The following is a 23,819-nucleotide window of genomic DNA, read 5'->3' on the forward strand; positions in this document are numbered from 1 at the left end:
TGAAGTCCACATCTAAATAGTGGACATGATTCCCAAAAACATGATTTTGGTCCCCCAAAGTAGAAGTAAAAGGAGTACCTGATTACCTGTTCATCTGGTCTGTAACTAGATCCCACATGCCACAGCTAAAAGTTTGCCTGCCATTAAGTAAAAGTCCCTGCTTGCCGCAACGAAGATCAAAGATCCTGTGTGTCGCACTAAGACCCGGTGTGGCCAAAAAAATAAATATATTTTTTAAATATTGTGAATACTTATGTACATAAAGGTCTGCAAGATAGATCAAAAAGATCCACATAAAATAGAAAACAGTGTGTTCCTAGAATTTATTATTATTCTATTAATATTAGAATAATATTCTATTAAAATCCTATTAATGATATTCTTTTAATATTCAGGGGTTTTTTTCTGTGTGGGATAGTGTATATAATCTGATTGCAAAATTTGTCATGTCATATTTTTTTATTTTGCTGATATTTTCAAAACAGAGAATGAAAGGTAATTCCCTACTCCCCTTCCCTCCCCCTCTTCACCCTTACCCCAGGGTAGTGAGGGCTTTTGGTCCTGCAAGTCTGGTTCCCTTGGCCCAGGTAAGTCTTCATTTAGTTAGTTAGTTTTGTGTATACTAATATAAGGGCTTCCCTGGTGGCTCAGACGGTAAAGAATCTGCCTGTTATGCAGGAGACACGAGTTAGATTCCTGGGTTGGGAAGATCCCCTGGAGAAGAGAATGGCAACCCATTCTAGTATTCTTGCCTGGAGAATTCCGCGGACAAAGGAACCTGGTGGGGTATAGTCCATGGAGTTGCAGAGTTAGACACAACTGACTAACTAACATACACATGCAGACACACACATATACTAATATAAATCTTAGGAGCACAGAACTGTAGTGGTAATAATCTTCAGATCATTACTATTGGGCTATTCATGGGCACTTGGGCTTCCATGGTAGCTCAGCTGGTAAAGAATCAGCCTGCAATACAGGAGACCTGGGTTCGATTCCTAGGTTGGGAAGATCCCCTGGAGAAGGGAATGGTTACCCATTCCAGTATACTTGAGCTTCCCTGGTGGCTCAGTTGGTAAAGAATCTGCCTGCAATGTGGGAGACCTGGGCTTGATCCCTGGGTTGGGAAGATCCCCTGGGAGAATGGAAAGGCTACCCACTCCAGTATTCTGGCCTGGAGGATTCTGGACTATACAGTCTATTGGGTCACAAAGAGTCGGACACACTGAGCAACTTTCACTTTCAAAACATTATTATTATTATTTCCCCCTCAGTCCTATCCCTTTACTCCAATATAAAAAAGAAAATAGAGTGGGAAAATATTTATAAGTACACATTTAATCATATGAATGATCAAGGAAAGGCAATTTGAGAAAGAAGTTGTAAAAAATTCAGTGAGTCCTAATGTTGGCTTCAGTGTGGCAGAACCAGTATTATCATATGTAGAAAATTTAACTGAAAATTTTAGAGCTCTCTTGGAAAGCAATTATAAAATATGCAATAAAATATTTATACCTTTTGACTAATTAATTCCACTTCTGGGAGTTATGCTTAGGAAATTTTTCGAAATATAGTAAATGTTATATGGATGAAAGTACTCCATATAGCAATACCTAAAACAGCCATCCTAAATGCCTGGCAACAGGGAAATGGGTAAAGAAAGTATGATGCATCCTTCTATTAGGATATTATGCATTCATTAAAATGATAAGTATAAAGGATAGATACTAGTACTTGAAAATATTTTGGCTTAAAATCAATATGATTCAAGCTATAAAAAAGAGATTCATGGAAAACTGTAAGAAAAAATACAAAAATGTTAGTAGTTATATTAGAGGGGAAAGGAGATTATGTATTTACAAAATCCCACCCTCCCCCCTATCTTTGGCTTCTCTTTCCATGGTTTCAGTTACTCACAGTCAACCATGGTCCAAAAAGATTAAATGGAAAATCCCAGAAATAAGCAATTCATGACTTTTAAATTGAGTGCCATCTAGCAGTGTGATGAAACTTCCTGTGGTCCACTCACTCCTGGCCGGTGATTCATCCCTTTGTGTGGCTTACCTGCCTGTGTATGCTCCCCACCCTGTTAGTATAGGAAAATCATAGTGTTAACATATAGAGAGTTCAGCACAATGTGCAGTTTCAGGCATCCCCTGGGGATCTTGGAACGTATTCCTCATGGATAAGGGAGAACAACTGTACATGAATAAATGTAAGGAGTTTCTAACCTTGGTCCAAAATATATACAAAATTTGGAAACACATCTGAATCTGAGAAGACTTTCTTGTTTCTAAGATACTAGGCTATAATTTTAAAATTAGAGGACCATTTCTTAATGTATCCAGAACTTCTGGGCTTGTGTCATTACAGAGCAATTATTTTCAATCCTGGCTATTCATAAGAATGATCTGGGGAGTTTTCCCAAAAATGCTGATGCCCAGGCCCACCTCCAGAGGTTCTGATTAAATTGGTCTAGAGTGGACCTGAAATATCAAGGGTTTTGTTTGTGATATTTGTTTTGCTTTCCACTTTCTAGATGATACTATATAGCCAGGATCGAGATCCCCAGTCTCAAATTCTGAAAGCCCCTTTTCTTACAGAGTTTCAACAGTTACCACATCTCAGCTGCACTTAAAAAGGCATAAGATTTTTTCTTTTAATTAGTTAATTAATGTTTATGTTTGGCTGTGCTAGGTCTTCCTTGCCGCTCCCGGACCTTCTCTAGTTACAGAGAGTGGGGGCTACTCTTCGTCACAGTGCACGGGCTCCTCATTGCAGTGGCTTCTCTTGTGGAGTACGGAATCTAGGCGTGTGGGCTTCAGTAGTTGCGGCTCACGGGTTTTAGTGTGCAGGCTCGGTAGTCGTGACACACAGGCTTTATTTGCTCAGCAGCCTATGGAATCTTCCTGGACCAGGCATCGAACTCATGTCCCCTGCATTGGCAGGTGGGTTCTTATCCACTGTGCCACCAGGGAAGTCCCAAAAGGCATAAGATTTTTAAGAAGAAAAATCTCAATCTGATGTGAATTTAAGTGAACCAATTTAACATCCTTTCTTCAAATTACACTCCTCCCTTAAAAATCTCATAAATAATAAAAACAGTGCCTTTACAGGATATGGGCTTCCTTTGTGGCTCAGCTGGTAAAAGAATTCGCCTACAATGCAGGAGACCTGGGTTCGATCCCTGGGTTGGGAAGATCCCCTGGAGGAGGGAAAAGCTACCCAGTCCAGTATTCTGGCCTGGAGAATTCCATGGACTATAAAATCCATGGGGTCACAAAGAGTCGGACATGACTGAGTGACTTTCACTTTACAGGATATAGGTGATAGACTGAATATTTGCACATTAAAAAAAAAAAGACTTAGGTATACTAAAAACCTGGGCTTCCCCAGTGGCTTAGTGGTACAGAATCCGCCTGCCAATGCAAGAGACATAAGAGACAGGTGTTCAATCCCTGGATTGGGAATATCCCCTGTAGGAGGGCATGGCAACCCACTCCAGTATTCTTGCTTGGAGAATCCCATGGACAGAGGAGCCTGGCTGGCTATAGTCCACAGGGTCGCAAAGAGTCAGATCAGACATTTCTGAAATGACTGAGCATGTACACATACTAAAAGCCTATTTAAGTCCACAGTTTAAATGTAGAAGTAGTGCCTGCTTGGACTCCCTTAATAGATATTTGGTATCTGCACTTGTCATTCTTCTTTGGCTGCCCTCTTTAGATGACCAAAGGCTGGGACTTCCTGGTGGTCCAGTGGTTAAGAATACACTTTCCAACGCAGGCGGATTCAATCCCTGGTTGGGGAATTAAGATCCCACATTCCGTGGGGCAACTAAGCCTGAGCACTGCAACTACTGAGCCTGAGCACCTCAACTAGAGAGTCCTGCCTCCCACAACTAAGACCCAGTGCAGAAAAAAGTAAAATAAATAAATAAATACTAAAAATTAAAAAAAGATGAGCAAAAGCTACAAGCAAGGGGCCAGGATTGTGATGGACTATGAAACTATGCAAGATATGGGGATGAATGATTTCAAGAAGAAAAGACACAAAAGTACACAATAAAAAAGTACCCAATAGCTTTCTTCAAATACTTGCAGGGTTGTTACATGGAAGACAGACTGAGCAATGTCTGGATGTCTGGAATTTAGAGATTAGATTAGTTCCATATGGTCCTACATTCAAATACTAGGATGAATGGTTGAAGATAGATTTGGGGCTCAGCACAGACTTGAACTATTTAATAGGCTTGTTTAAAAGAGCACTGGACTGCATCAGGAAACTGTGAGACACCCATCATTGAAAGGGTTCAAGAAGAGGGCTGAAGATGCCCCAGTGGCTCAGACCATAAAGAATCTGCCTTGCAATGCTGGAGACCCGGGTTCGATCCCTGGATCATGACAATGCCCTGGAGAAAGGAATGGCAACTCACTCCAGCATTCTTCCCTGGAAAATCCCATGGACAGAGGAGCCTGGTGGGCTGCTGTCCATGAGGTCACAAAGAGTCGGAGACAACTGAATGACTAACACTTTCACTTTCAAAAAGAAGGAAACAATTATTCAACATGGATGTTCTATTGAAAACACACACTATACAGAGGATTCTGAAATGTAAATATAAATATTTTCTAATGTTCCTTTCAAACTTGAAAAGTTCTATGAATTGTTAATACTCCAAATTACCCTCCTTCCCAACTTAAGCTTCAGCCTATGTGGTTTTTGTATATTAAATTTCACTTCTATATCAAAAAGAAAAAAACACAAAATAGTGGTCCATAGTTCAACATCACTTTTTAGTAAATCTGTTGGGCTTTCCTTTTCAGTATTAAGTCACAGGGAAGGTTTATCTTTGTGTAAGTTTACATCAGGCAGAAATATGTTGCCAGATACCAGTCTCTGCATCTCCATGGCACTGCTGGTTATTACCTGTCCAACAGCCGTGCTCCTCTGCCACCTTGCTAACAGAACTCTGACTTTGTTCAGGATAGTAGCAACATGCCAAAGCTGCTCCAATCTAAACCAAGCATGGTAACCCCATTGCTCTCTTGCCAGTGATTGGTTTCCAGTTGAACATGTGACCCAATTTTGTCTTAAAAAAAAGTAAGAGGAATTCTTCCAAGGGGAGAATTCTGTGCTTCTGTGAAAGGTTTCCTCTCTGAAGAAGAACAGAGGATGCAAAAAGAGAAAGTATCTTCTTCCCACTTTTTGACAGGTCCTCTGACAATGTGATCCTTTGAGCTGTGATAGCTATCTTGCAACCATGAGGGGGAAGCCAAAATAATTGCAGAGAAATCAACGGAGACTCCTGCATTATAGACCCCAGCAGAAGGCTAACTATGGAGCTCTATCAAGTGAGACAATAAATCCCTATTGTTTTAAGTCATTTTTAGTCAGGTTACTTGCAACCTACATATCCTAGTTAGGGTCCCAGAAGAATTCAAGTTGAATGAACTGCAGAAACTATGTGACAAACACACACACACACACATATATATATATGGGAGAAACTTCTATACTTGGATGGTAGCATAATTAATTAGCCATAGTGGAATGTAGATTTTGTCTGTCAATATCTATGTCTATTTATCTATTTTTCTATCATCTATCTACCTATCTATAATTTGGTAGCTATAGCAACAAAGTTAAGAGAAACAGCCTTTCTCAGTGTAAACAGTCTGGCTTAATGATCAATTTGAGTCATTTTTAGCACTCATCCCTGATTGTCTCAGCCATAAACCTGCTGTGTGATCTTCATCCAATCACCTGCGAGTTAAAATTGCATTGGCCAATAGTAATTACAGAAAAACCTGAACAGTTTGGCCAACCCAATACATGAACACTATGTTACAAGAGGAGGAATCACTGACCTTGAGTAAGAAATCCAAGGCCGTGTGGCTAGAAACTGGTGAGGGCAGCAAGGGATAAAATCAAACCTCATGGGATCTGATCCCTAAACCCTTGTTTCTAATAAGGACACCATACTATCCCCCATACTGAAAGGTAGCATGATAAAGGTAAGGAATGAGAGATATGATCAATAAATATGAGACAAGGAGGATGTTCTAAGCTTGGTAGAACCAGTGGCAGTGATTAAAATGGGTTTCCCTGGAGTTCCAAGTATCAGAAAAGCAAAGCTTCTAAATAGAGCCAACACACTAGGTCCAAGACTTGCAATTAAGTGAGAGAGCAGTAAAGAGGATGTTGCAGGGAGGAAGCCAACTCTGACTCTATGTTGGAAACTGTTTCTATGACTTGCTTTTATTATTATAATCATACTCAATGGTTGGTCTGGAGGACCCTGCTCCCCTCAGTCAGTTCAGTTCAGTCGCTCAGTCGTGTCTGACTCTTTGCAACCCCATGAATCGCAACACACCAGGCCTCCCTGTCCATCACCAACTCCCGGAGTTTACTCAAACGCATGTCCATTGATTGAGTCAGTGATGCCATCCAACCATCTCATCTTCTGTCGTCCCCTTCTCCTCCTGCCTTCCATCTTTCCCAACATCAGGGTCTTTTCAAATGAGTCAGCTCTGCACATTAGGTGACCAAAGTATTGGAGTTTCAGCATCAGTCCTTCCAATGAATATTCAGGACTGATTTCCTTTAGGATGGACTGGTTGGATCTCCTTGCAGTCCAAGGGACTCTCAAGAGTCTTCTCCAACACCACTGTTCAAAAGCATCAATTCTTCGGTGCTCAGCTTCTTTATAGTCCGACTCTCACACTCATACATGACTACTGGAAAAACCATAGCTTTAACTAGATGGACTTTTGTCCCTGCTATGACTAGACAGACCTGCTCCCTTGCTTGACTGTAAAGTGCCTTTGTTCAGCTCCTGGAGAGATAGTTTGTCCCTGCCCACCTGTGAATAAAAGAGATTAACACACACCTTCTGAAGGCTGGCCATTCCCTTGGAGATGTTTTGCAAAACTGAAGACTCTTTCACTTTACTTCCCCACTGCATCTCCCTCTCTATTCTGCTTTTTGACTTTAGTTCCTCATTGCTTCTCTCTCTCAGATCAGAGATAACAACCTGGCATCCAGACCCCAATAAGATGGTATTTTGAGGCACTAGCTTGCCATCTTCTCAGTCTGCTGGCTCTTCCTTGCCTCAACACCTTGTCTCTCGGATTCATTGGCCTATTGTGCGGTGAGCAGAGTGAGCTTGGACTTAATAACAAGGAAACACAATGTCTTATGAAAGAGTGAAAATGCCTTTTTCTTCAACTTTCATGGATTTCTACTCATCACTAGAAACAGTTGTTTCAGTGTGCTAAATGGGAGTAGTAACCTGGTTCCTCTCACTCTGTCATATTTAAAAAGCCAACTTTTGATGAGAAAATGATGGACTGTTTTTTCTCCTTCTCCCTAGAATCCTCTGACTTCTTGCCTTTTCTATTTAGAATTCCAAATATTTCAGGAATAGTTTTGCAATAACAATTTTTTGCGAACTCTTTTTGAACTGAAGGAGGAAACAGAGCTGGACTCCATCTTAGGCCAGGCTGTAAACATTAGGCTACATGCATGGTCATCCTCCCAGTGGACGCTGAACTTTGTACCCAGTGTCTATAGAAATGGCATACCAATGGAAAACCAGACCCCAGGATAAAAGAGCCTCAGGACTTGTACTTGGACTCTCCGTTGCCTAAAAGAATATGCTAATTACCTCTGTAACAGAACAAAGTGGTAAATTCCATTATGTTTATCAGGATATGACCACAGGCCTACTGATAAATATCCACTGTTTATCTCATCTCGTGACACATGAATCATGGGTTAACTTTGATCGTATCTCTCTTTTACCTTGTCCAGACTAGTTTCAAGGAATCTGGGGAGGTGGGTTTGAGCAAGTACACTTAGGGTTTATAAGGTTTTCACAAAAACTGGTTGGGGTCCTTGGCTAAGAGGAGACTCTGCCTTGGCCCCACCGGTGTAACAAACTGCACTCCACTATCTGCATTGTCCTTCTGAGTGAGTTTGTTTCCCGGAACGCATAGCTACAACAGAACATTTTAGAAATACTCATTTAGTTATGGGTTATGGTAAAGTTCATTTAAAGAATACCATTCAATTCCTTGGTGCGAATTGCCTAACACCAATATCAATGATATTGCCTAGAAAGTGAAACATTTTACTTGCATGTAGAAGAAAAGCCATTTAGGTAGGTTGTAGGTAGGAGTGAAGGTGTGTAGGTGCTAGGGTTAATGCATTTTCATGTGCCCGATGGACAGTGAGGCCAAACTGAAAATTCAGAGTTTGGAGCAGAGAAAGGTTTACTGCAGAGCCATGCAAGGAGACAGGTGACTCATGCCCTAAAAAGCCCCAACTCACTGAAGGGTTTTGGCAAAGCACTGTTAAAAGCCCCGTGAGAGAGTGGGGTTGCAGGGTCTGCTATCAGCTTGTGCGCCAGTCTCTGAACGGCCGATGGTGAGGTCACAGGGGTTAACATTATCAGTCCTTAGGGTCCAGGAGGCTTGGGGCTATGTGCTCATGGCCATCAAGTAGTTAAACATCTTCCATTTGTTGGAGATGGGGAGGTTTTTACATCTTCAAAGCAACTCAGGAAAGGTGCATCAAATTCTATTATAGGTATTTCAGATAGGAGCTAAAGCAGAGGATATGGGGGAAGGCCATACTAGTCTCTGCTACCAAACTTAACTCAGTGAATAAGTTGGGAAAAATAACACAGCCTCTCTGAGCCTCTGGATCCTCACATGGAAAATGAGGGTGCTAATACATGTGCTATGAACTTTTCGGTGCTGTTCTAAGACCATGAGAAGCCATAGATTTGAAATTCTTTTGAAAGCATAAAGGCATTCTATACACAGTATTTTTTTATTGTTATTCATCTAAACATTCAGAAATATCAAATTTTCATTAATCCAAACTGGCCTCTTAAATATTTCAGGTATGTGTGTATTCAAGATGAAATCGAACGGAACTGTGTATTGCTTTGAAGTCACAGCTGCATTTTTTTTTTGGCGGGGGGAGGGGGCTTCACTGATAGCTCAGTTGGTAAAGAATCTGCCTGCTTGCAATGCAGGAGACCCTGGTTCCATTCCTGTATCAGGAAGATACAGGAAGGAGAGATAGGCTACCCACTCCAGTATTCCTGGGCTTCCCTTGTGACTAAGCTGGTAAAGAATCGGCCTGCAGTGCGGAAGACCTGGGTTCGATCCCTGAGTTGGGAAGATCCCCTGGAGAAGGGAAAGGCAACCCACTCCAGTATTCTGGCCTGGAGAATTTTACAGTGAACTTTCACTTTTAGCTTTCTTTCAGCTGCATTTTCAGGCTGAGAGATGGGGAAGGAAATGGGGGTGGCAGTGCTTATAGAATTGGAGGCAATAAATACCTTCTGAATAGGAGAGACTATATGGAAAAATGAGTCATCATTAGACAACTAGTGCATTCCCGGGGAAGTCTATTAGTAACTATTCTCTAAAAGCCCACAAGGAAACCCTAGAAGGGTGTGTATCAGAATGACAATAATGTATTCACATAATTTTGCAGAAAATCATGATGGTGTCAGAAAGAGATGCTCTTTTTCTTTAGTTTCATCTCCATTAGAGACAGAGCCAGTCGGATTCCATGAAGCTGAGATTTATCTGCTGCTTAGGTGCCTAACAAGACACTAAATGCCAGAAAGATTTTTGTGAAAGAATTACGAAATCCTTTTTAGTTTCTGCTAGCTAACGTCAAAGCTTAGGCAGAATAGGCCTTAGGGAGTGTGAAGGATTGACAGGTCTATAGCGGCAGTGCAGGGGTTCAGGGAGTCTGTTTCATTAAAAACTGGCTTATTAGTAAAAGCACCACCACTCTTATAACTTGACCATGTATTTACATTAGTTGATACCTTTGCTCATGGTCAGCCCATTAGCCTTGATTAGCATAAAGGAATCTCAATAAAAATTTGCTTAACTGTAGAGTGACTCACTCCTAATGGTTGTGATTTTATGCAATTACCAAATAGGCATTTGAGAAAATTTCTGAGCCCAATTTAGAGCTAAGGGATAGTAGAAGCAGTAGATGCTCTGATTCTTCTTTCTTCACAGAGAGAAAATAGTTGCTCCACAAATGAGCACAGGATTTTACCATCATGGGATTTTGCAATGGTGTCCTCTGTAGGCTGGGTATTGTACATTTCATTGTCTTATAAAAATGCTGGAAAGAGTGATTTTAAGACTCTGGTGTATGATCCTAGGTTACATATTTAGTCTTAGAAAATCTTAGTTTTCTCTTCTGTAAAATTTGGAATTAGGTTTAGATAATATCCAGACATTCTCCAAGCTAAAAAAAAGAATGTGATACTGGCTTTCAGGACTGTTCAGGTTTGTGAAGTTGGGTAAGAATAATTCAGAGACACACAGAAAACTGAATCACAACTCCTCTCTAGAGTGACATCATTATTTTTGAATGATAGTTTTTACATTTTTCCATTTGCTCCATTTCAAACATAAAACCGCATAACTTAACGATACATTTGAATGATACATACATAACACACATAAGGTATTGGAATTAAAAGCAAATATGTAAATCAAAAGAAGTTTATTTGGGTTGGCCCCAAAAATGATTCAGGTTTTCCCATAGCATCTTTTGGGAAAACCCGAGCTAACTTTTTGGTGAACCCCAAATTTTGACATGTTCAAGCAAATTATATTAAGAGAAACTTTCAGTGACCTTCTAAGAATGATTCACTTCCCAATCTCTATAAGAGCCACATGTAACCAGACATCCTATCCATCCATTTTACTACCACTTTAGCCAAACATTTTAGAGTGGTGTTTTCTTAAATTTTATTTTTAAATTAATTTTATTGGAGTGTAGTTGCTTTACAATGTTGTGTTGATTTCTTCTGTACAGCAAAGTGAATCAGCTGTATATATACATATATCCCCTGTTTTTCGGATTTCCTTTCCATTTAGGTCACCACAGAGTACTGAGTAGAGTTCCTTGTGCTATACAATAGGTTCTCATTAGTTATCTATTTTATACACAGTATTGATAGTGTACATATGTCAATCTCAATCTCCCAATTCATCCCACGCCCTCCTTCCCCCCTTGGTGTCCATATGTTTGTTCTTTACAAGGAGTGGTGTTTTAATTTATTATAAGTAATTTTAAATAGCCAAAACGTTTTAACACTCATTCAGGATTTTAAAAATCATATTCTGTGAAAAAAATTTTCAAATTTTATTTTACATTTATTTGAATCTTCAGTCTTTATGCTGCTGCTGCTGCTAAGTCGCTTCAGTCGTGTCCGACTCTGTGCGACCCCATAGATGGCAGCCCACCAGGCTCCCCCATCCCTGGGATTCTCCAGGCAAGAACACTGGAGTGGGTTGCCATTTCCTTCTGCAATGCATGAAAGTGAAAAGTGAAAGTGAAGTTGCTCAGTCGTGTCTGACTCTTAGTGACCCCATGGATTGCAGCCTACCAGGCTCCTGCATCCATGGGATTTTCCAGGCAAGAGTACTGAAGTGGGGTGCCATTGCCAGTCTTTATACAACCCTGCAAAAAGAAATCTTCATATAATTTTAAAAACAAGAAATAAAACACACTAGCATCAAGAGATGGCAACCCACCCCAGTGTTCTTGCCTGGAGAATCCCGAGGACGGGGGAGCCTGGTGGGCTGCCGTCTATGGGGTCGCACAGAGTTGGACACGACTGAAGTGACTTAGCAGCAGCAGCAGCAGCATAAAGATAAACACAATATAAAATCTACAGTGGGGATACACTTTTCCATACATTATAAAGCTTGAAAGCAAATATTTTCATTGCAAAGTGAAAAGACTTTGTAGTTTCATTATGAAGGAACAATGGTCAGAGTGATTTTATTAACACATGCTATGTCAAACGTGGGATCTCTGTACAGTTATTTTTTTCATGCAGTTGCCTTAATTTCCCTATAGGTGTAATCTAACTTTCAGGGTGATTTTACCCAAAATATAGTAACAACTACAAGGTGATTCCCATAGACCAAGAGGGCAGAACTGATTCTGTGTGTGCTTGCTAAGTCACTTCAGTCACTTCAGTCTGTGTGACCCCATGGACTGTAGCCCGCCAGGCTCCTCTGTCCATGGGATTCTCCAGACAAGAATCCAGGAGTGGGTTGCCATTCCCTTCTCCAGGGGATCTTCCTGACCCAGGGATTGAACCCATGTCTCCTGTGTATCCTGCATTGGCAGGTGGATTCTTACCAGTGAGCCACCTGGGAAGCCCCAGAACTGATTCTACGGCCTTATATATTCTATAACATTTGGGCTCCTAACAATATTTCAGAAAAGACCTCAGAGTCACGATTCAGAAATCCAGAGCCAAAGCAACCTTAGCCTCCAGAGACGATCTTCGGAAATGACCAGACTCTGTTGCTCCCAGAATGTTGAGGCAGGTTGGAAAAGGTTGAGCACAGGTTGGAAAAGAATTTCCAGACAAGGGCATTTCAGAAAGGTGTGAGTTTATTAAGAACAAATAGCAGAGATAAAATGGGCTCTGAGAAGGCAGTGGGCCAACCTCCTGACAGACCAGGGAAAGCTGAAAGCGTTCATGGGTCAGTAACCAATCTTTATAACCTCAAGACAGGGACAATTCCTGCTGGAAAGTTTGCATTAGGTGACTGGTTGGGGCGCTATAAGGTGTTTACTGGAGTGCACGTTTTTGCCTAATTGGGAATCAGGAAGCTTGTTAGTAATTATCAGGGGGCTTTTGGCAATGGGTACAAAGCGGGTCAGTCAGCTTTGGAGGTGACCTTGGTTTTGGGCTCCGCTTCTGTGGTCTTGGTGCAAGGCTTGCACCTGTGGCCTTGGAGGCAGGACTCAACACAGAGCCAATTCCCTGCCTGTCACACTCCTTCCTTCTGCTTCTGGGGCAAGCTGCCGATCCTCTGTTTCAGAGATCTGGGATAAACACACAAAAATGAGACCATTTTCCCTTGTATGTCAGGAATCCATGCCCACCTCCCTAGAGTGACAATGAAGTGGGAGGAATTACTGATCTCTATGAAGCAATAACATAAAAGGAAAAAAAGGCCCAGGTGAGATACCATCATACCATACATGATAAGAGAATGGTAGCTCAAAATAGAGAATTTTTCTGATACATTCAGTTTTAAAAGGGTTTCAGGAGAGCATGTCTGTTGCAGCCGCATAGTTTCCCTCTAAAATGCCGATGAAGGCACATAAAAATGAAAGCTCGGCAGCAGTGAAAAGTCAGATTGAGAGACAACTGACTGACAGACTCTGGGAAGAATTTTTATGATTATAAGACTGACTGAGTGACTTCCCTGGTGGTCCAGTGGTTAAGACTCGACACTCTCAAGGCAGGGGGTCTGGGTTCCATCCCTGGTTGGGGGACTAAGTCCTTCAAATGGCATAGCCAAACAAACAAACAAACAAAAAAAAGACTGATTGAGCTCAGAAAAAAAAGATCACTTCCCCATTAGTGCCCACTTCTCCCTGTCTCCCCATGTAGCAGAGCAGCCTGGTCTCTCATTTACTACTTGGTGCTCAGCACAGAAATTCCAGGTCTGTACAGACCTGAAAATTGGGACAAGCAAGTGTTTGTCTATTGTAAGACCCCTGTGCTTTGAAGTGACCAATAAACTATTCCACAATACCAGACCTCTTTACTTAATAAATAAAATAATATTTACTTGGATTTATATTTACAAAAGGGATATGTGTTCTCAGTGGAATTTTTTAAAAAAAGAATAAAGTGATTCTTAATGTCGCTATCCAGCATATTAAAAAGCAGAAACATTACTTTGTCAACAAAGGTTCGTCTAGTCAAGGCTATGGTTTTTCCAGTAGTCATGTACGGATGTGAGAGTTGGACTATAAAGAAAGCTGAGTGCCAAAGAATTGATGTTTTTAAACAGTGGTGTTGGAGAAGACTCTTGAGAGTCCCTTGGACTGCAAGGAGATCCAACCAGTCCATCCTAAAGGAGATCAGTCCTGAGTGTTCATTGGAAGGACTGATGTTGAAGCTGAAACTCTAATATTTTGGCCACTTGATGTGGAGAGCTGAGTCATTTGAAAAGACCCTGATGCTGGGAAAGATTGAAGGCAGGAAGAGAAGGGGACAACAGGATAATATGGTTGGATGGCATCACCGACTCAATGGACATGAATTTGGGTAAACTCCAGAAGTTGGTGATGGACAGGGAGGCCTGGAATGCTGCGGTTCATGGGGTCGCAAAGAGTCAGACACGACTGAGCGACTGAACTGAACTGAACATCACTGTCCAGAGATAACTATTATTTGCTTGAGACTGGATGGTTCAGTGCCTAAGTCATGTCTGACTCTTTGTTACCCCATGGACTGTAGCCTGCCAGGCTCCTCTGTCCATGGGATTTTCCAGGCAAGAATACTGGAGTGGGTTGACATTTCCTTCTCCACTGAGAATGGAACAGTTCAGTTTAGTCACTCAGTTGTGTCTGACTCTTTGTGACCCCATGGACTACAGCACGCCAGGCTTCCCTGTCCATCACCAGCTCATGGAGCTTGTTCAAACTCATGTCCATTGAGTCAGTGATGCCATCCAACCATGGATAGCCTTTCATTTTTATGTATTACTTTATTTTTACAAAAATAAGAAGATGGTAGATAAATAAGATTTTGTAACTTGTTTTTAAATTTAAAATGACATAATTCATGTAGTTAAATTGTTTAGAACCTGAATGTTAATAAATATGTATATACATACTGAATAAATATACCCCATTATTATATATAATATTGTATGTATTATATTCCATTATTCCCTTCAGTGCATGCGCCCCACATATTTTTAACCAGTCTTCCACTGTTGGACATTAAGGATGTTTACTGTTTTTCTCTATTGTTAATAATATTCTGTTGAACACGTGTAGGTTTTAATATATATCCATGTATATTTTTCTTAGGATGCGGTTTTTAGAAATGGAATTTCTGGGTCAAAAGAAATGTTTAGTTTTTCATTTTAAACAATATTCAGATGTATTAAACAAATTTTTAAAAGTATACTGGGACTTCCCTGGCAATTCAGTGGTTAGGACTCCATGCTTCCACTACAAAGGGCTGGGGTTCCATCCCTGGTTGGGGAATTAAGATCCTGCAAGCCATGGGTATGGCCAAAAAAAAAATGTATAGAACGTTTAATCTTCTTCAGCTTTAAGGTTTATGTTGCTCCTGATTTTGGCATGTAATTGAACTTTCCAATCTGCTCACACTTGCTGAATTGATTCCACTATGAACTCTAAGATGTCATTTTCCTCTTGCAAATTTTTCTTTGCTTCTTCTAACATTTATGATGTTTCTTCTTGAAAATGGTGAAAGCATCACCAATGGGATAAGGTGTCATTAGGCCGTCATCCACCAGCCTGATGTCATCACAAGCATCTTCTACATTTTGGAATTGTTTCTTTACCCCTTCTTTTTCTTCCTTTAGTTCTGGGCTTTAGTCAGTCTGCGCAAATGTATTATCTCTTGTTGATCTTCAAAAGTAATAGTGACATCTTTTGTAAGGTCCAGTGAACTAGTAGCACTCACTCCATGAATCTGTGAAGATTAAATGTGATAATCCAGGTGAAGTGCCCATCTTGATGATCAATGCAGTCAAAGGGACCTTTGGCTTTGCAGATCCTAAGGGCAAGAATTGTGGGGTCCTTGGTTGTGGGGTCCTCAGACTCCCCAGGAGTACTCTCAGCCAAAGAAAAGGTGATCTAAGGCCCACTGAGAGTCTTGGCACTGGTGCTCCATTTTGGTTGACTGGGGACCTCATCCCACACTGGGCCTCAGCTGCGTATCGTTAGCATCCCATGCCCCCCAGCACCCCGTGGCCAAACCCCAGGCTCTGCCTAAGAGCCCAGGACACCAAGTTCTTCATTCCCCCAGGAATGCTTATTTTTAATCCCTTTGAGGTATAATGCCAAACAGCCACAAGAAAGATGATACCATTTATTAGCAGTGTCTGAGGGTGCCTGGGTTCATGGGTTACCACTAATCCTGAATATCATTATCTCTTTTTATCTCCTAGGTGAAAACTTTTCTGTTTAAATTTTGTTCGTTTCATTACTGTTTGGTGTTGACTGTTTGGCATACATTTATTAGTCATTAGTGTGAACAGTATTTGCATACCTTTTGCCCATTTTTCTGCTACCAGGTGTTTATTTTAGTTCTCTTAGTATGTATTGTCTCTTCATCTGTGTGTCTATTAATCTTTTGTCTGTTATATGGATTGCAAATTTTTTTCCAGTTTATAATTCACCTTTTAATTTTGTTTATGATGTTTTTCTGCTATTTAGAAGTTTTAAAATGTTCCTATAAGCTGTGTATGACTTGCTTTCCTCCCTTGAACCTGATATGACCAAAATGGAATCCTTGATCTAAGTTGGGTTAATTTGACTTTTTCCCCCAAGAACTTGACTTTGAAACACTGAGACACTGGGTCACTTACATGATTGAAGAAGGCACTTAGAATAGAATGCTGGCATGGAGTTGCCACCATGATATTTCCACAGCCTCACGAAAGTAACTGATATGGAAGAGGGAAATCTAAAGGATTTCAGAGAAGGCCACTTTGTCACTATAAGAATTAAACATATGTATAGAGAAAAGACAAAAGAGTGAAATGACAGGAGCGATTTTGGACTGGAGGATACCAGACCTCAGACTGAACTGAGGTCTGAAGTAAGGTTCTATACTGAAAATAAGGGAATTGGTTGCAAGTTTTCATATTGAACACTGAGAGCCCACAACCCTATTTTCTCTGTTGGCTCCCAAAACAGGGGCCCTAAAGATTAGAGATGGGAGAAATCTTCTCTGTGAAAACTGGCCCTAAACAAAATGCTGCACACACACACACACACATGCAAGCACGTACATTTAGGTGTCTCCCACTGAAAGAAGTTCCTGATTTATGATGTATTTCACATACAGAAAATCTTATTTCCCAAATATAGAAATTCCAGTGAGATTTTTAGTAACTCAATAATAAATATGAATGGATAGCAAATAATCACACATATTTAAGCAAAGACTGCAATATTAAGTGATTCCTGGGTTGGGAAGTTCCCCTGGAGAAGGGATAGGCTACCCATTTCAGTATTCTTGGGCCACTTGGTGGCTCAGATGGTAAAGAATCCACCTGCAGTGTGGGAGAACTGGGTTTGATCCCTGGGTCGTCGGGAAGATCCCCTGGAGGAGGGCATGGCAAACCTTTCCAGTATTCTTGCCTGGAGAATCCCCATAGACAGAGGAGCCTTGCGAGCTACAGTCCATGGGGTTGCAAAGAGTCGGACACAACTGAATGACTAAGCACTAATATTAACAATAGAGTTCAAAATGAACAAAAGTAAAGAACTTGGAGGAAATAGAGATGATGCAAGGAATAAAAATAAAACTTTAAATGACACTGTAATTTATATCCTGAGAATCAGAGAAAATCCCATCACTGAACATGAACAGGATGCTATTTTAAAGGAATATTCTGAAAACAAGGTAGAGCTCTTGGAAATTAAATATGTAATTGCTGATGTGAAAATTTAATGAAAGATTGGAAGATAAATTTGAGCAAATCTCAGTGAAATAGAAGAAAAAGGGGAAAAGGGAATAAAGGGAATACAAGGGAATAAAGACAAAAAAATTAGACAATCATTACAAGAAGCCAAACATCCTACTAACTAAAGTTTTAGAAATAAAGAATAGTGAAGTCATAGACAAGGAAATTATAAAGTGTATGACACAACTTCCTGGAACTGAAGGATATAAGTTTCTAGATCAAAGAACCCACTAAGTGTTCAGCACAATAAATTGGAAAAATTATCCATACTAGGTACATCATCATGAAATTATACAAAACCAAAGCTAAAGATTGAATGCTAAATGTTCCACGGAGAAAAAAAATTGGTCACATATAAGAGAACAGGAATCAAAATGGCATTGAGCTCCTTAAAAATAACAGTAGAACTAGGAAACAATGGAGATGGTATCCACTTTTAAAATTGGCAGCTAGACAATCAGAATAATCTATAGCGTACATCTAAAAAGTCGGATGCAATATAAAAGTCATATTAATGAAGCACAAAAGAACTAGAGAAAAATCCATATTCTAGGAGAAGAGGAGAATGAAGAGGGAATCCCAACATTCAGAGTGACTTTGGTTCTGAGCGTATTTTCTACTCTGAAAGAAACAGCCATAAAATTGATCTGCATTTTGGGTAATACCCTGGGATGAGGAGAAAGAAAGTGAAAGAGTCATGTCAGACTCTTTGCAACCCCGTGGACAGTAGTCCACCAGGTTCCTCTATACATGTGATTCTCCAGGCAAGAATGCTGGAGCAGGCTGCCATTTCCTTCTCCAAGGGATCTTCCTGACCCAGGGATTGAACTTGGGTCTCCTGCATTGCAGGCAGATTCTTTACCATCTGAGCCACCCAAGGCCTATGGGATGAGGAGGAGGATGATCAAATCCCAGGATCCTCCTAGGGGGAAAGATTGAATAAATTACCACCCACTCTAATTCTTGGGTTAAAAGTGAATTAGAAGTAAATTGGACCATAAATGGTCCTGGGTGGTCTGCACAAACCTTAAATATCTATTAAGGTGTTCCTGGAAAAGCAGTGCCCACAGGCTCCTGCTGTAAGCAAACAAAAAGTCTTCCATAGGAGAAAGCTATCATTCTAGGCTTCATGTAATTCCTGCTAACAACATTTCTTATCAAATATTGAGAAAACAGGCAACTGTAACTAGATACATAAGGAAACAGGACACTAAGAACAGGAATCAACAGAAACCACAGGCAATAGAAACATATCACATGTGATAGGCAAAATTCTATGAACACAGCCCCTTAGAGGTCCCCCAAATTCTGTCCCCAGCTATTCAATCAAACATTAATCTAGGTGCTGCTGTAGAGGGATTTTGCAGATATAATTAAGGTCTTAAATCAGTTGACTTTAAGAGAGGGAGATTATCCTCTGTGGGCCTGAATTAATCAGACCCACAGAGGACAATTTATAGGACTCTTTCTGTTGAAGGGATTTGAAGCATGCATGAGCGGGATTTGGCACAGGGAAAATCTCTGTTGCTGGCTTTGAAGGTGAAGAAAGCCACATGGCCAGGAATGCACAGTATCTGGGAACAAGTGTGCCCCCCAGCTGACAGTAAACACTAAATGAGCCAACTCAATCCTATACAACAGCAAGAAATGTAATTCTGCCGCAACAACGTCAACTTGGAAGAGACTCTCAGCTGCAGATGAGAATGCAGCCTGCCCAGATCCTTGATTTTAGCTTTGTGAAACACCAAGCAAAGAATTCTGCCTGAATTTCTGACAGGCAGAACTGTGGGCTAGTAATTGGTTGTGGATTTAAGTGACTAAATTTGCAGTAATTTGTTATGCAACAATAGGAAAATCATAATCAAGAAAGACCTGAGAAATTGGAACAATCTGTAATCAACTATAAAAGAGCTATGCTTGCTGTATTTAAAGAAATAAAAGAAAAGCTTTAAAAGATCAGCACGAAACATGAAGCCATGAAATTTGTCACAGAGTTCTACAGTCATCCATGGTAGAGTGATCAAGATGGGATTTACTCTTCTGGCTTAAGCAACTAGAAAACTGGATAAAATAAACGAATCAGCTTTTCAGGCTGGACAACAGGAAGCATAGGACTATTATCACAAGGAGAAAAGAAATAAATGAGGTGATCCCTCAAATTGCTCCAACGTATGGCTGGGAGGTTTTTCTAAGCTACAATGCAGAGGGAAGTGGGAGCCAAACACAGCCTTGTGGTGTTGCTGAATTGAAAAGCTAAAGAACAAGATTCAGGGAGGCCAGTGCAGCTGGTAATCATGGGATAGAGTAGCAGAGAGGAGAAAGCTGCAGAAAGAAAACTCCAGAGATCTGTAAAGGTGTTCCCTTGAGCTCTCAGCTTATTATTCCTGTGCATGCATGAGAGGAAACTACCAGGCACAGGAAATAGAATCACGTAAAGCACTAGGCTGAACAATTTCCAAAGCTCCCGTAGGGATGGGAATATTCTGTGCTCTCACCAGCCAGAGTGAAAAACTTTATCACACAAAGGACATAGGTTAGAGTTGTCAGGAAGATAGTACCATGGTAGAGGAGATATATTAGCTCTTGAGTCAGGGACACTCCAAGAAGGCTTAAAGGCTCCTTGACATTGGTCTTGGCAGTTATTTTTTTTTATATGACAGCAAAAGTGCAAGCAACAAATGCAAAAATGAACAAATGGGATGACATAAAACTAAAGAGCTTCTAGGAAAAAAAAAGAAACAATCAGCAAAATGAAAAGGCAACCTATGGAATGGGAGAAAAATATTTGCAAACCATCTATTTGATAAGGGGTTAATATCCAAAATATGGAAGGAACTCATACAACTCAACAACAAAAACAAAAAAACCCCAATGAATCTGATTTTAAATGGGCAAAGGACTCAAATAAATGTTTTTCTAAAGAAGATGTACAAATGGCTGACGAGTATGTGAAAAGTTGTTCAACATCACTAATATTCAGGGAAATGCAAATCAACACAATGAGGTATGACCTTATACCCATTTGAGTGGCTATTGTCAAAAGGCAAAATGTAAGTGCTGATGAAGCTGTGGATGTGAAGAAAAGGGAACCCTTCAACACTGTTGGTGGAAATGTAAATTTGCACAGCCACTATGGGAAACAGTATGGAGATTCCTCAAAAAAACTAAAAATAAATATACCATATGATCCAGCAATCCCAATTCCAGGTGTACACCTTAAGGATATGAAACCACTATCTGAAAGAGATATCCATACCCCCATGTTCATTGCAGCATTATTCACAATAGCCAAAACTTACAAACAACCTAAATGTCCCCTGATGGATGAATGGATAAGTAGAATGTGAGATATACAAAATGTGAGACACACACATACACACAAGAATATTATTCAACCATGAAAAAGAAGGAAATCCTGCTATTTGTGACAACATGATGGACCTAGAGGGCATTTTGCCAAGAGAAATAAGACAAAGAAGGACAAATACTGTGTAGTCTTACTAATATGCAGAATCTAAAACGCTGAACTTATAGAGAATAGAGTGGTGGTTGCAGGAGCTAGAGGGTAGGGGAAATGGGAAGATGTTGGTCAAAGGGTACAAACTCTCAACTAAATAAAATATGAATAGCTCTGGTGATCTGATATACAGAATGGTGACTATAATTAGCAATACTGTATTATATACTTGAGAATTGCTGAGACTAGATTGTAAATATTCTCCCCACAGAAAATAAGTGTGTAATTATATGAGGGGATGGAGGTGTTAACCTTATTGTGATATCTTGCAATATATATGTGTATCAAGTCATCACATTGTAAACCTTGAACTCACATATGTTATGTGTCAATAATATCTCAATAAAGCTGTGGGGGGGAATGTAAAAAATATAGTTTAAACAGACAAACAAAACAACATATGCTGTCTACAAAAGATGAATTTTAAATGAATATTCACAAATAGGCTGAAAGTTAAAAGATGGAAAACAATATATAAATAATACTATAAGAAATCGGGATTGATTATACCAATAAAATTCAAGACAGTTTTATTAGTGAGAAAGATGGGCATTTCTTAATGATAATAGACAATATCTTAGGAGAAAATAAGAATTCTAACTCTGTATATGCCTAAAATACAGCCAAAATGTCATTAAAACAAATTTGACTATATTAGAGAAGAAGATAAACCCCAAAACATAATCAGAGATAAATACCCTGTCTCAATAATTGATAGAGCTAAATGAAAAATAACTAAACATATAGAAGATTTGTAGAATGCTATCAACCACTTCAACCTAGTTGGCATTTATAAAATGTAACATCAAACAACTGCAGAGTATGCATCCTTTTTAAATAACATGAAATGTGTACTAAGATACACATATACAAGGATATCAATCAAGTTTCAATAAATTTCAGAAGTTTTTTTTGTAAGTTTATTTTTCTGATTACAGTGAAATTAGGTATCCATTGCAATAATAAAACTAGAAGAGCCCTAATTATTTGGAAATAAAGCAACATATTTCTAAATAATTCACAGTACAAATAAGAAATCAAAAGGTAGATAAGGTAGTTCACAGTACAAATAAGAAATCAAAAGGTAGATAAGGTAGTTCACAGTACAAATAAGAAAATAGATAAGGTAGTTCACAGTACAAATAAGAAATCAAAAGGTAGATAAGGTAGTTCACAGTACAAATAAGAAATCAAAAGGTAGATAAAGGTAGTTCAAATGGAAAGAAAATGAAAATACAAAACAACAAAGTTTGTGATTGGCAGCTAAAGCATGCTTGGAAGGAAATTTATAATAAATGTTTATATAACAGAGAAAGAATGAGTAAAAATAATTGTTACATTTCTATCTTATGATCCTAGAAAAATAATACCAAACTGAATCCAGTTAGTAGAATGAAAAAAAATTATAAAGAGCAGACATCAATGAAATAAAAAATGTAAAAACAACACAAAAAGCTTACTAAGTCAAATGTTAGTTTTTGAAGAGGTTAATAAAATTGATGAAACCCTAGGAAGACTGACTTAAAAAAAAAAACAGAATTAAAGCAAATAATTAGTACTAGGAATGAAGGAGCAGATATCCCCATCGGTTCTACAGATGTCAAAAGGGAAATGTTATGCCAGTACATTAGACAAGTGAGAAAAAAATGCACTTGAAAAATAAGACAATCAAAACTGATACAAGATGAAATAGAAAATCTGAATGCCTTATACCTGTCAAAGCAATTGAACTTATTAGAAACATCTACACAAACAAAACCCATCTCAGATTATCTCACTGGTAAATTCTATTGAACATATCAAAAAGAAATAAGAACAATTTTATACAAAGTCTTTCAGAAAATAGAATAACCCTGATACCAAAACTTGTTAAAGGCATTCCACCAGGAGGACAAATCCAAAAATTTGTATCAAATATTAGCAATTGTATCTAATACGTAAAATAGAAAATACATTTTGACTGAGTGTGATTATCCTAGCCTAGAAGGTAAAAATAGTCCATGTAATTTACATGTAATAACAGAAAATAAGATTAAATGTTGAAAAATTATATTTCATAAAAATTAAAAATGTCTCCTCTTCACAAGATACCATTAAGGAAATGAAGAGGCAAAAGATAAGCTGGGTACTATGTCTGTCATAGTCCCCAGGTTTCCTGTAAAAACTGCAAGCATAGCTGAAGAATAATTCCTTAAAGGCATTGGAGTATTTCTCTGATTCTCTCTCACCTATGTGACTCCCCAAAGGGCTTTCTAACCTGAGCTCCTACATGCTCAGCCTCCAAACTTTACTGCAGAAATCAAAGCGTGTTCGAAAGACCTCAGAAGCCTGCCTCCTTCCAAGACTCATAACCAACCCCTACTTCTGGGTCATTGCATGGACTGGAAGGCCTGATGACCCGGCCACAGGGAGTTGCTAACCCTGGCATGGTTTACCCACCTACTATGGCTTCTTGAGACTATTAATATCCTTTGTTGTGCTGCTCAGTGAAGCATCCAGGAGATTATGTTTTGTGCTACAAGCAACAACTATAGGTTCAAAAAGCAGTTTCTAAAACTTTGGACACGACTGAGCGACTAAGCACAGCACAGCACAGCACAGAACAGCTATCTAGCCAACATGCTATGATCTTAGTATAGTAATTAATTCCCTGGCATAACCCACCATAGAGGCACTCTCTGTAGGCTGAAGGACAATGTAATATGAGAAACCAATGCCCTAGACAAACAGATACTTCATTTTGGGGTGGGGTGGTG

This window comes from Bos grunniens, chromosome X (genome assembly GCF_055505025.1).
Source record: "Bos grunniens cultivar Pamir isolate PY7600 chromosome X, Bosgru_T2T1.0, whole genome shotgun sequence".
Taxonomy (NCBI): domain Eukaryota; kingdom Metazoa; phylum Chordata; class Mammalia; order Artiodactyla; family Bovidae; genus Bos; species Bos grunniens.